The sequence below is a fragment of the Magnolia sinica genome, chromosome 1 (genome assembly GCF_029962835.1).
Source record: "Magnolia sinica isolate HGM2019 chromosome 1, MsV1, whole genome shotgun sequence".
NCBI classification, from domain to species: domain Eukaryota; kingdom Viridiplantae; phylum Streptophyta; class Magnoliopsida; order Magnoliales; family Magnoliaceae; genus Magnolia; species Magnolia sinica.
The window spans coordinates 110083597-110097381 of record NC_080573.1 but is presented as its reverse complement, the minus strand read 5'-3'; the positions used below and the strand labels follow the sequence as shown (position 1 = coordinate 110097381).

Here is a 13785-nt window from a genome sequence, read left to right as displayed (position 1 = left end):
AGTTGAGGCCACCATCTGAGTTGTACACTTTTGACGATCCAATGCCTCTACTGAGTAGTTTCAATGAACAGAGTGTTCACATCAATGCTTTCCCTATTGATTTTCAATCTGTCTGGCAGGACAAAAGCAAGAGAGCATGCATCCATCCACTTTCAAAGATGATGGAATCTTTATGCAGATCATCACAGACTTTAATGTGGAGAATGAGTCACTCTCAGTTGAATTTCTCAACTCTTTGGATGATTGCTTGGCACACTTTTCAAATTTAAACGATCCCATGATAAAAGACATAGTGAATGCCCTGCATGACAACACCTCGGTAGTTGTTATTGACTGAGAAAACCCCTATTTTGAAACCCTTCCCTGCATAGATTCTGAATGTTTACTATCACAAGAGGGAGAGCTGGAAGTTGAACCGAAGTCTGAAACTTCTGAGTGTGTTAAGATTACATCACTTCCGGAAAATTTTTCTGAATTTTATCTACTTATAGTCTCTGATTCACCATGAGATACTAACTTTGAAACTTTTTCTTTCACAGGTGAATCATATATACTTTGGATACCTCAGGCAAATCAATAACAAATTTTTGATGAGGTTCATAAATTTCTCTGGACATTCATGCTCCAGGGTATCCAAGCCTATTGCAAAAAAGGGCTTTTGGATGATCCTGTTGAGAAACCTACTGAGAAATTTATCCCGATGTTGGCCGGACGAGGAACCTTACGGCATGACTGAGTAGCTTTTCCCCTGCTTTCATAGGACTAGGGTAGTTTGCTTTATGCCGTTCTAGGATAGTCGGCTTTATGCCGTTAGGTTAGTATGCTTTCTAAGTTATTTTATGATAGGTTGCTTTCGTTGGTTTTACTTTTGTGCTGACCCGCTATTACACTGATATATCTCTTTGGAAAGGCCGTTCAATTTCATCGTCAGGTACTATCTTTCTATCACTTCTCTTTTACTTTCATTGTCCCATGTGCATTGCATGCTTATTTCTTTTACATTAAGGACAATGTAAATTTTAGGTTGGGGATGGGAGATTAGGTCACCTAATTAATATTTTCTTGGTTTTGAGCAAAAATTGTGAAATTTTTTTATAAAATTTCTGAAAATTCTTGTGAATTCGAAGTAATTTTGACGGATATCCTTGATTTAGAATTATAAGATACTTAATGTTGGTGAATTATGACTCTTGGATTCAGTTACCTGTTAGATTTCACAGATAAGTTCGAATTAGTATTCCATGATTCGAAGTTTTTAACATTGATAGAGTTATGATTTCACATGTCACATCTCACTTACATATTAAGATTTTAATTTGATATTAAATTGTTAACTTGACAATCATTAAGTATGGAAGGAATTGACTTGGGGAATTTGTCCATCATGTTCAATAAAAAGAATTGAAAAAAAGAAGAAAAAAGAATGAATACCCAGCTAAAAAACAATTGTCTTCGGAAAAGGTTGGGCGAATGGTCTTTACCATGGGTTTGCTCCCTATCGGTGAGGGTTCGTTTCCCCTTCTTGGCTTTACCTTTAAAAGATTGACATAACATGAAAGTCATCGATGGAAAAATCAAAAGCTGGAAGAATAAAAAGTTGAACTGTAAGGCAAGTTTTGGTTTAGGTTATGGTTATCCTGAATGCTCTTATGATTATCAATGTTATCATAAAAATAAAGAACCTTTAATTATGACAAGTTTAGGTTTCACTATACACCCATGGAACTGAATGTTTAGAATTCTTCTAATCGATGGATTAATACTTTGAACTTGACTATGAAGTTTATCATGTGCTTGAGTCTAGGAGAAAGTAATGCCCAACATTCATGAATCCTAGAATTCTATTGACTGGATTGTTGTTCAAAAATCATTCGAGTTTATAGAAATTATCCTGTAGTTCTCAACTTAGTTTTTGCATACTTTGCTCGGGACTAGCAAAATGCTAGTTGGGGATTGTGTTGAGGGTCAAATATTACATATTAGACCCCAGTTATTATCTTATTTTACATACATGATAATGTTTAATGCCCTATTTTAATCGTGTTTGTGATGTAAGGTGTATTTAGGAGCTTGGACTGAAAAAGGGTACTAAAAGCATGGATTTAATGCTCTGAAGTTATCTAAGCTTGGACGTGTGGTGCAGCCGTGGAGGCAAGATGGGCAAAGGAGAGAGAGAGAGAGAGAGAGAGAGAGAGAGAGAGAGAGAGAGAGAGAAATCACATAGAGATCGGCCGGCGTTTAGAGTTTTTTCTTTCCTTCCCTTCTTAGTTATTTTTTTTTTTGTTTTTTTAAGAGATCTAGCTTAATCATGGTCCTGATTAGCTAAACCTCTTAGCTAGAGCTAAGAGGTAAAGCTTGTAGTGTGATGGGTTTGGTTCTATATCTTTGATTCATGCTTTACTGAACTGATTTTAATTATAGTTTGATTATGATGAATATTCGTAGTTCTTAATAGTTTATTGTGCCTTAAATTATAATGGATCTGCGATAGCTTCGAGTATGTTCTTTACATTATAGGGATTGTGAACATGGGAGCCCTATTGTTTGCTATCGTCTCATGGGCATGGTTGGATGACAGAACCCTTCCTAATGTTCATAAATTTCTTAGATTGGATGTGGATTGGTTAGAGTTCTATTGTTTGCTTTGTCTCCTGGGCATGATTTGTGATGGAATCAATTCTAATTCTCATACCTCTCATCTCTTGAAAATTGGATCAAAGGATGTTCAGATTGGTTTTCAATGAAATATCTTCCAACTGGATGAAGATAGGACTCCGATTCTAATTGTGTTCGTGAATCAAGTATAGATCTCTCTGATCTCTACAAGTGGATCTTTGGCACCCTAGCTTCCCGCCTTTGAAAATTTTAAATTTTAGTTAATTAAATTTACAATTATTTTCTTAATTTTTCCTGATTTAGTTTACATCTTCGTCTAGTTCTAGTTCGAGTTACTTTTAGATTACGTACAAGGTTCAATCCTTGTGGATTTGACCTCGCTCTCACCGAGATTATTACTACATCACAACCCTATACTTTGGATGCGAACAAGTAAAAATTCCTATTAATGGCCAACCTTGCTTTTTCAATTTTCAAATGAAAGTTCCAACCAAACACACAAGCCGTTTCATTAGTTATATATAGCTAAAAAAATAGATGAAATTATCTAATTATATTATATAATTCTCTTGTTACTACTCTACTGTCAGTAATTTTGTGGTTTTCATGTTAGAAGCATATGACGTGAATAAAAAGAGAAAATGAATTGCTTAAAAATATGTACAAGAAACATACCATATTTAATGAACGTGGTATTCGCAACAATCATGGGCTAGTAGAAACATCGCAATATGAGTTGTACCAGAAGCTCACATTGTAATTACTCTCATTCGAATTCAAGAAATCATAAGCTGTGACAACAAATTAAGGCTCAGAATTCCATACATGAGCTTCTAAAACGAAAGAAAATCATAAGATTAATTGACCCCAAACATACCACCAAGAATTTCATGGATCTCATTAGCAGGATTTCCACTCCGGTAACCTTGATGTAGTTCTTTATTAATACTTGATGAGTTGTCGCGCCATATGTATAAACTTTCAACACAATCAATTTCTATGTCCAAAAAACAAGGGAAAATGTCAATGTTATTGTATAACTGTTGACTAAAATATATCTCTTTTATAGATGAGAAATGGTACCATGTCCCACCTTCATAGGAACAATAACAATGTCCGCCAAGCTTTTAGATCACATGTGGGCCAGCCAACCATTGATCTGGACTGTCTATTCATTCCACACCACTATTGGAATGCAATGATGCAAAGTTCATGCTAACAAGATGATCCCAATCTTTGAATGTCCATTATTTTGCTATGGCCATCTGTTTTTATGGGCCATAGATTGGATGGTTAGTGTCATTGGTTGGAATCATAACAACCCATGGTGGGGCCTATTGAGTAGATGCTTCAACTTTCAACATTATGATTCAACCTGTTTTTTCTCTTCCTCATCTTTATTGTTTTTCATGATATTGATCAGATAATGCTGATCATATGGTTAGAATCATCCAATCAGCATGATTCTTGCAACATGGCCTATACAAGTAAGACAATCTGGGTCAATGATGGGTTGTTCCACACATCATTTAAAAGCTTTTGGGACATTGTCAACGTCGAAGGTGGGGACTTTAATGGTCCCCAAGCAAAGATATATAGATGGGTACCATGCTGAAATGTAGCACTGCCCACAGTTCGAGAAACCATAAAGCTGAAATTGGCTACACATTGTGGTAAGAGAACATGTAGTGGAGATTTCGACAAGAAAGCTTGTTCTACAAAGTTGGACCAGGATTGCTGCTTGATCCCTAAAAACATTAATTGGAAGGAAGAACATTAGTTGCCATTGCACATGTTAGCTGAAATATTCAAATAAAAGGCATGTAAGTAAAATCAAATTATGGATATGATAAATACAATATAAGATAGCGAAGCAATGTCCAAAGGATCTGCTACATACTCTAGAAACTCATCGACAACCACCTTTTGAACCAAACCTGCATACATTTGAATTTATGAATTGTCATTTCAAATAGTACAGATTATGGATAAGCAACAATGAGTAGACATTAGAAATTGTAATGTCCTCATCTCCAAATTTATTTACATGTGTGGCCCACTGTCTAGGGATCCAGACCATTGACATTATGGGTGCCATGGTTGATGGAGGTGCCCTAAGCCTTTGGTTGATGGCCTACAAAATGGATAATAAATAAGAAAGAATACAACCATGATCTGCATTCAATGGAAAAAAAGACCAAAGATCAAGGTGTTAGGAAGTGGGCCATTGGCAGTTGGGCCCCATCAGACCACTGGTCTGGATTACAGAACCATGGGACAGTTTATCAATTGTAATAAACACTTCTATTACAATTTATAAGTTTCTTATGAGTGAGTTGGGTTAGTTCAAGCCTGACCCACTTGGCTAATGGGTCTCGTTTAAAGAAGTATGGCCTGAACCGCACGATAGTTTCCATCCTCTAAAGAAGTAAAGGGATGTTAAACTAGAACTTAAAACATACTCTCAGCAGTTGATTTGTTTTGTCCGGTGAAGAGTGATGTCACAGGGCAAGAACGCGTCTCCAAGCAATGCTTGTCGGGTAAGCCTGTGAATAAGTGGGTATCCGTTTGAACGGCTCGATATTGATGGCCCGGTATTTGCAATAGAGCAGGCCATTCTATCGGCCTTGATATGGGGCAGGCCATTGCTTGCGTGGGAGTTGAAAACTCCAAGCCACATGTTTTCTGGGATATACTGCTTCCATTTGTATCAACACATTGGCATCCACATTGGTACTCGGAGTTTTTTAGTTGAGAATTCACCACCGTTTGGAAGGCGATAATCAGCATGCAGGTGAGAACAGGGAACATGATTAGGCTGGCTGTCGATTTAACATTCCGTTTCTGCAAACACACGCCAAACAGATCATATTTAACTTCATGAATTCAAATGTTTGTCATGGATTTGGAAAATTTTCCAAACACCAATATGGAATTATCATATCAACAGAACTAAAAACGAGCACTTAAAACTAGTGTATATACAAATGTAATAGAAGCATTAATTGTCATGTTTATGTGAGGAATGTTCACATCAACACTAGGTAGCTTATACAACATCCCAACTATTGAAAATGTAGGCCCCACCTTGTGTTGGGACTCGCGGAAGCACACAGTGGAATCAAGCAAGGTAATCGCAATCGCACAAACAAATCCAATAGAGAACAATTTGAATTTATGTGAAAAAACCCTTCCGGGGAAAAACCATGACACAAAGCCAGAATGCACTATGAAAAACCAAGTTGTAAGAGGTGGAATCTTACCGATCAAAGTCCCAAGAGAAAGCCCCAAGCTTTTCCTCTCTCCAAAACCCTCTCAAATGTTTTATCACCACTTGCCTTAACCCTAATCCCGTTTACACCATCTTATTTAAGCAAAAAATAGAAATAGAAACAATTCGCACAAAAACACTCAAACTGTGCAATACGTCGACCTATTGAGTTGACCTGTCAAGTTGACTGGTCGAAGGATTTTGACTGGTCTGGTTGACCTATCGACCAACATTTTTGACTTGTCAAAAACACCAAAAACTATCCAGAGAATTTTGCCAAAAAATCGATTTAATTTGATATCCTTCGATCGGTCGACCAAACTGTCGACTGGTCGCAAGCCCCTCTTTCAGCACATATTTGAGGCATCCGATTTTCAACAATCTCCACCATGACTCTAATCTTCATATTGCAACATGCCACGCTCAAACCTCCATCTCTACTTCGTCTTCACCATAGCTTTACAATCATCGCTTCTCGTGCACACTTCGTCCTCACTCAATCTTTGCCAGACTCAGAGAAGTCACACAGAACTTGAACTTCTCTGTAAAAACTACATTCGTAAGCAGATCCATCAGATTCACGCTTGTGTCTATCTTCTCAAAGTTCGTGCCACCTTTCTCTAGTACTTGTCGGATAAAATGATGACGCACATATGTTTAGTTCTAGAATGGTAAACTGAGTTCTTCACTAAATTGATCGCGCTTTCGTTGTCATAATTAACCGGCACAGCCTCTTAGTGAAGCCCCAATTAATTTATCATTCCTTTCAACTAAACTGCTTTCTTGAATTCTTTCGTCACTGCCATATACCCAGCTTCGGTTGTGGAAAGAGCCACCACAGACTAAAGCTTTAACATCCAATAGATCGCTCCACCCACTAATATAAATGATTAACCATATGTTAACCTTCTATTATCTACACTGCTCGTGCAATCTGAATCCACATGGCCTACTAACTTGTCTCCTGATTTTTCGAATGTCAAAACGTAGTCCCATGTACCTTGAATATATTGAGGTAGCCATTTCACTGCCTCCTGGTGTTGCTTGCGTATCTGCTAACAAAACCCACCGCATGTAAAATATTTGGTCTCGTATAGACCATGGCATATATCAAGCTGCCAACTGTGCTCGAATAAGCCACATGAGACATGACTTGCTTTTCTTCATATGTTTAGGACACTGCTCAAAAGAAACCCTAAAATGAGTTATGTGGGGAACGCTAACCAGCTTTGCCTTGTCCATCCAATTCTTCACTAATATCATCTCAAGGTATTCTGGCTAAGATAACCATAGCCTATTCCTCTTCCTGTCTCTGTGTATGTCAATGTCGGGAATCCTCTTTGCAGCTCTCAGATCTTTCATCTCAAATATCCTTGATAGCTGAGCTCTTAGTATGTCGATCTCAGGCATGCTATGACTGGAGATAAGCATGCCATCAACATACAAGACCAAGATAATAAACTTCCCATCACTCAATATTTTGTAATAGACACAATGATCATACTCACTCCTGGTAAACCTCTAACTTATCATGAAAGAATTAAATTTCTCATACCACTTCCTTGGCAACTGTTTCAGGCCGTACAATATGACCTCTTCAACCTGCAAACCTTGTTCTCTTCCTCTTGTATTTTGAAACATTCTAGTTACTTCATGTAAATTTGCTCTTCTAATTTCCCATGTAAGAAAACAGTCTTCACATTCATATGTTATAATCTGAGATTGTATTGGTCAACTAACGCCAATACAAATCTGACGGATACTTGCTTCACCATAGGTGTGAAGATCTCGGTGAAGTTGACACCCTTTCTCTAAGTATATCCCTTCACTACCAACCTTGCCTTGTACCTATCCTTTTTCTTCTTGAAGATCCACTTGCACCCCATTGCTTTACGACCGAAGGGAAGCTCCACTAGCTCCCACGTCTTGTTCTTGTACAAGGAGTCGATCTTGTCATACATCACCACTTTTCACTCTTCGGCATCTAATCAAGAGCCTCTTGAAAAGTAGATGGATATCCCTCATCCATAATGAGGGAAAATACAACATTCGAGTCATCCCTATATCTCACTGGTAACTTACGATCCCTTGGCGGATTCCTTCTCATAGGTGGATGCTCCACCTACTCATTTACCTCTGTCTGCGTCGTAGTATCAGCCTGCATTTCATCTTTGTCTCTCTGAATGTCCACAACTCACTTTTTCGCTACCTTGTGCTCATCCTTATGGAATAAGGATCCTTCGTTGAATTCGATGTCATGACTAAGGATGATTTTCCATTCGACCCGGTTATATAGCCTGTAGCCCTTCACATCATTACCATACCTTGACAAAGATGTACCTTTTAGCCATTTGATCCAACTTCTCTCTTTCAACTGATGGTACATGAGAGAGCATCGCAACCAAATACTCGCAGTCTCGAGTAGTCTACCTGCTTACCACTCCACACTTCCTCTAGAATTAAACAATCAATAGCTGTAGAAGGGGACTAATTCACCAAGTAACAAGATGTGTTAACGATCTCAGTTCACATTTCCTTGCCCAACCTATCATTACTTATCATGCATTGGGCCCTCTCTAAGAGAGTTTAATTCATTCGCTCTACTACACCATTCTGCTCTGGTGTGTAGCGCAATGTATTGTGCCTCACGATCCCTTCATCCTTACAAAACCGTTTTAAATCTTTAGAAGTGAAATCCTCACGATCTCTGCCTCTTGTATTTTGAAACCTTTTGGTTAGTACATGTAAATTTGCTCTTCTAATTCTCCATGCAAGAAAGCAATCTTCACATTCATATGTTATAATACGAGATTGTATTGGGCAACCAACGCCAATACAAATCGGATGGATACTTGCTTCACCACGGGTGTGAAGATCTCGGTGAAGTCGACACATTTTCTCTAAGTATATCCCTTCGCTACTAACTTTGCCTTGTAACTATCTTGTTTCTTCTTGAAGATCCACTTGCACCTAATCATTTTACCATCGACGGGAAGCTCCACCAGCTCCCATGTCTTGTTCTCGTATAATGAGTCCATCTCGTTATGCATCGCCGCTTTTCACTTTTCGGCATCTATATCATTAAGAGCCTCTTGAAAAGTAGATGGATACCTCTCATCTGTAATGAAGGCAAATACAATATTCGAGTCATCCCTGTATCTTACTTGTAACTTACAATCCCTTGGCGGATTCCTTCTCACAGGTGGCTGCTCTACCTGCTCATGTACCTCTGTTTGCGTCTCAGTATTAGCCTGCATCTCATCTTTGTCTATCTGAATGTCCGTAACTGATTTTTCTGCTACTCTGTGCTCATCCTTACAAAACAAGGATCCTTTGTCGAATCCGATGTCACGACTAAGGATGATTTTCCATGTGACCCGGTTATATAGCCTGTAGCCCTTCACACCATTACCATACCCCGACAAAGGTGTACTTTTTAGCCCTTTGATCCAACTTATCTCTCTCAATTGATGGTACATGAGAGAGCATCGTAACCAAATACTCGCAGCCTTGAGTAGTCTACTTGCTTACCACTCCACACTTCCTCTAGAATTTTACAATCAATAGTCGTAGAAGGAGACCGATTCACCAAGTAATAAGCTGTGTTAATGACCTCAGTTCACATTTCCTTACCCAACATAACATTACTTATCATGCATTGGGCCCTCTCTAAGAGAGTTCGATTCATCCGCTTAGCCACACCATTCTGCTCTGGTGTGTGGCACACCGTATTGTGCCTCATGATCTCTTCATCCTTAAAGAACCATTTGAAATCCCCAGAAGTGAAATCTTTACCGTTATCTGTCCTCGACACTTTCACCTTTCACCCTTTTTATTTTTCCACCATCGTCTTCCCGTATTTGAAATTGGTGAAAACTTTAGATTTACTTTTCAAAAAATAAACTCACACCTTTATGGAATTGTTATCAATGAACATAATGAACCATGACGACCCTCCACCAAAAACTATAGGCAACGACCCCATATATCAGAATGCGCAAAATTTAGAATCCCCTTATAAGCATGTTTACTAGACTTAAAAGATAACATTGACTGTTTACCACATATACAATGCTTGCATGTACTAAAATCAATGCTTTTAAAAAAAGGAATCAAACAACGGCCAGAAAGTACCTTCATACCTCACTCGCCACATACGTGCAGACATAGTATCCGCTACAGACGTCCACCCGATAAAGTAATCCTTAATTATCAACTTGTAAATGTTACCATTCCTCTATGCTTTCATGACTACGAGTGCCCCTATTTGAAACCTTAATGACATGATCGAACGTAGTGAATTTGCACCCTAGTGCCTCGAGTGCACCTAGAGATATCAGACTCTTCCTCAACTCAGGAACATGTCTCACATCGGTCAAGATACGCTCCATGCCATGAAACATCTTGATACGCATTGATCCAACACCAACCACGTTATAGATATTATCATTGCCCATAAACACCTGGTCACCATCGCACTCACTATAACCGAGGAACCAACTCCTATGGGGGTCATGTGATTTGAAACCCCCGTATCCAAAATCAATTCACCATTAAAGTACCCATATTTTGACGTGTTCAGCATGTCACTACCACTTGCCTCCTCATTGGATTTCGCGGTGTTGGCCTCTTAGGAAGAATTCTCTGATTTCTCCTTCATAGACTAGGCTTCTAGCAATCCTTCTTCATGTGCCCTAACATGTCATAATTCCACCACTTTGACTTTCCTTTGCCCTTACCCTTGCCCTTGGATTTGGATCTTGATTGTGAAGATCCACTATCCTGCACAAAATTTCTCCACCTCGTAACCAGTGCATCTATAAAAGCACCTACATCACCGTTTTTCTTTCTCATCACCTTCAATCAATGTGCTAAGATAACAGTCTCAATGCTAATGGTTGTCTTACCGGAGTATAACGAGTCTTTGAATAACTCATACAATTCTGGAAGAGAATTCAATAGAATACATGTTTGATCTTCATCCTTCATCGTCTCATCCACATCTAGTAATTTACAAACGAGCCTATTGAAGTTACTGATGTGGGCCTCAACGTCAGCCCTCTTAGTCATCTTCAGATTGAACGACTGTATTTTCAGATATAAACAGTTTTCAAGAGATTTCTTTGTATAGATGTTCTCTAACTTTGTCCATGTATCTGCTGCAGTCTTCTCTCTCATAACATTGTAGAGGATGTCATCGATTAGACACAACTGGATTAAATTACTGGCCTTTTGATCTAACTTGTTCCATTCTTTTTCTTTCATAGTTTTCAGTCGCTTTCTAAATGGTGCATCTTCTAATCCTTGCTGAACTAGGATGTCCTTCATCTCCACCTTCTATAGTCTAAAATTAGTTTTTTCGGAATACTTCTCTACGTCGAACTTCATGTTAGATGCCGTAGATACCTTGCTTTCATATTCGATCTGCTTCCCAACATTATCTCTAATACCACTTGTTGGGACTTGCGAAAGCACACAGATCAGAATCAAGCAAGGTAATCGTAATTGCACAAACAAATCCAACAGAGAACAATCCGAATTTATGTGAAAAAAATCCTTGAGTAAAAAACCATGGCACAAAACGAGAATGCACTATGAAAACTAAGTTACAAGAGATGGAATCTTACCAATCAAAGCCCCAAGAGAAAGCTCCAAACTTTTCCTCTCTCCAAAACCCTTCAAATGTTTTAGCACCACTTGCTTTAACCCTAATCCCGTTTACACCCTCTTATTTAAGTAAAAAAATGAAAATAGAAACAATTCGTACAAAAATGCGTAAACTGCGCAACACGTCGACCTGTTGAGTCGATCGATCGACCAACATTTTTGACCTAACGGAAACTCCAAAAACTATCTAGAGAATTTTGCCAAAAAATTGATTTAACTCGATATCCTTCGATCGATCAGCTAGACTATCGACCGGTCAAAAGTTCATATTTTAGCACAAATCTGAGGCATCCAATTTTCAACACCTTAAAGATCATTGGACACAATAACTTCATAAAGTTGGCCAAGGTAAGCTTGATGCCTTCCTATTCATCATTATAATCTTGTCCCTACTATTTGGGTTCAATACTATGATGATTGCTTGGCCAAAGTTTAACGACCCATTGCTTCCCTGACATAAGTAGTTCTCTTTATCTTAATCGTGACTAATTGTGCATTACAGCTCGGCCAAATTGCATATATGCATGTATAACTACCAAGGTATTCTGTAACAGTAACGGTGGCTGTAATAGCCACCACTTTTACCTTTAGGGCCTGTTTGGATTCGCGTATTAGGGTGTATAATATCGTATTAACGGGCAGTTTTTACAATATACAATGTTTGATTAGGACCTGGGTCCGATCGTACGCACGTGCGCGAATACAAGAGAATCACAAAATTTTTAAATGGTGGTATAGTAAATTCAGATGGCACTGTATCATGTAGTGTAGTGTTTTCAATGCGCTGTATTTTTGCCAGACATCATGCCTATTTCTTCGAACGTTTGATATCTAAGGAGAATGGAGATAACCTACACCAGCGTCACCCTGCTTCATCTCCATTCCATTGCATGTGGGCGTTAACCTTCTCCAAATCTCATCGGATGAGCGCTGACCTTCGTATTACAAGTGAATCTCTCCTCGAGCTCTTGGAAGGGATGACGTTAGGGTTTGATGAGTCAGATCGGACGATGGTGTGTCAATCGTCCAGGTATGTATTTCTGCCCTCAATATCAAACTTCGAATTGCAACCACGCTAAACCCATTAAGTATCAGAAGATTCAATGTCCGGAGTGCTGTGTAGTCCTATGGCGCTAGGGTGTTTACGGTTGGTTTATACGCCCCCATCCTGAAAATCCTTATCCTCTTTTTAGGTTTTCCTATTCCGCCGACTAATGCCACCATAAGGTAAATCTCAGTAAATCGAATCACAGTGTTCTTTCAATCTCTCCCTGTCAGTGTGGAAGATTGGATATGACTATTGCATGCGGCTGTTTAAAGGTAGGCTATAGGGTCTGGGTGGTTAAGATTCTCAGACGATTTAAGGGCTTTGCATGTTTACAATACGCATGTTCTTCTTCTTCTTCTATATCATTTGCCCTTCGGAAGTTGCGTGTTATCATAAAGGTGTGCATCATCCAGGTTGCTCAGTGGTAGAGGTATTACTCATCTCTCACTTGTTTCTTAATTTGTCAATCTATGTTTTTATGTCGCACTCGATTCAGAAGGGCGATTGTTAAAATCACCAACCTCTGAGAATATGCTTCCTTATTCACCATTGTGTACATTTGTATATCAAGGCACGTATATTATAAGAGCTCCGTTTTTAACTGCCATTTCCTTAATCAAATATTTTAATCCCTGAATCAAATCCTAACCCCTAAAACTCATCATGCACCGATGCAAACAATAGACGTCTTGCAGCTCTCTGTGCAAAATTTTCATCTCTCTACAATCTTCCTTTCAGATAATAGGTGTGTGATTCCTGATTTTGATATTCCCATGCTTATCAGAATGTATGATGTTCATTGACAGCTTTTCATTAAAACAAAATAAGTATATGTATATCAGAAACTTTAAAAGATACATGTAGACAGTAGATCTTTGCTTTAAGTAATCGATGACGATCAGCTGGTGGTAACAGAGTAACATGTTATTCATGCCGTCATAAATAACTGTAAACAAATAGTCATGCTTGAATAAACTATACACAGAGATTCATGTTTAAATAACTGTAAACACATATTCATGTATGGATAAATAACTGTAAATAGATATGATGTTATGCTTAAATAACTGTAAATAGATATCCATATATGCTTAAATAACTGTAAACAAATATTCATATATGCTTAAATAATTATAAACATATATTCATGTATGCTTAAATAACTGTAAACAGATATTGACAT

The 13785-nt window shown here is 38.3% G+C and overlaps 1 pseudogene; it reads right to left on the bottom strand.

The window, feature by feature from the left end:
- The window catches only part of LOC131248348 (ABC transporter A family member 8-like), an 84091-nt pseudogene that overhangs the window by 25587 nt on the left and 44719 nt on the right, over window positions 1-13785 (bottom strand).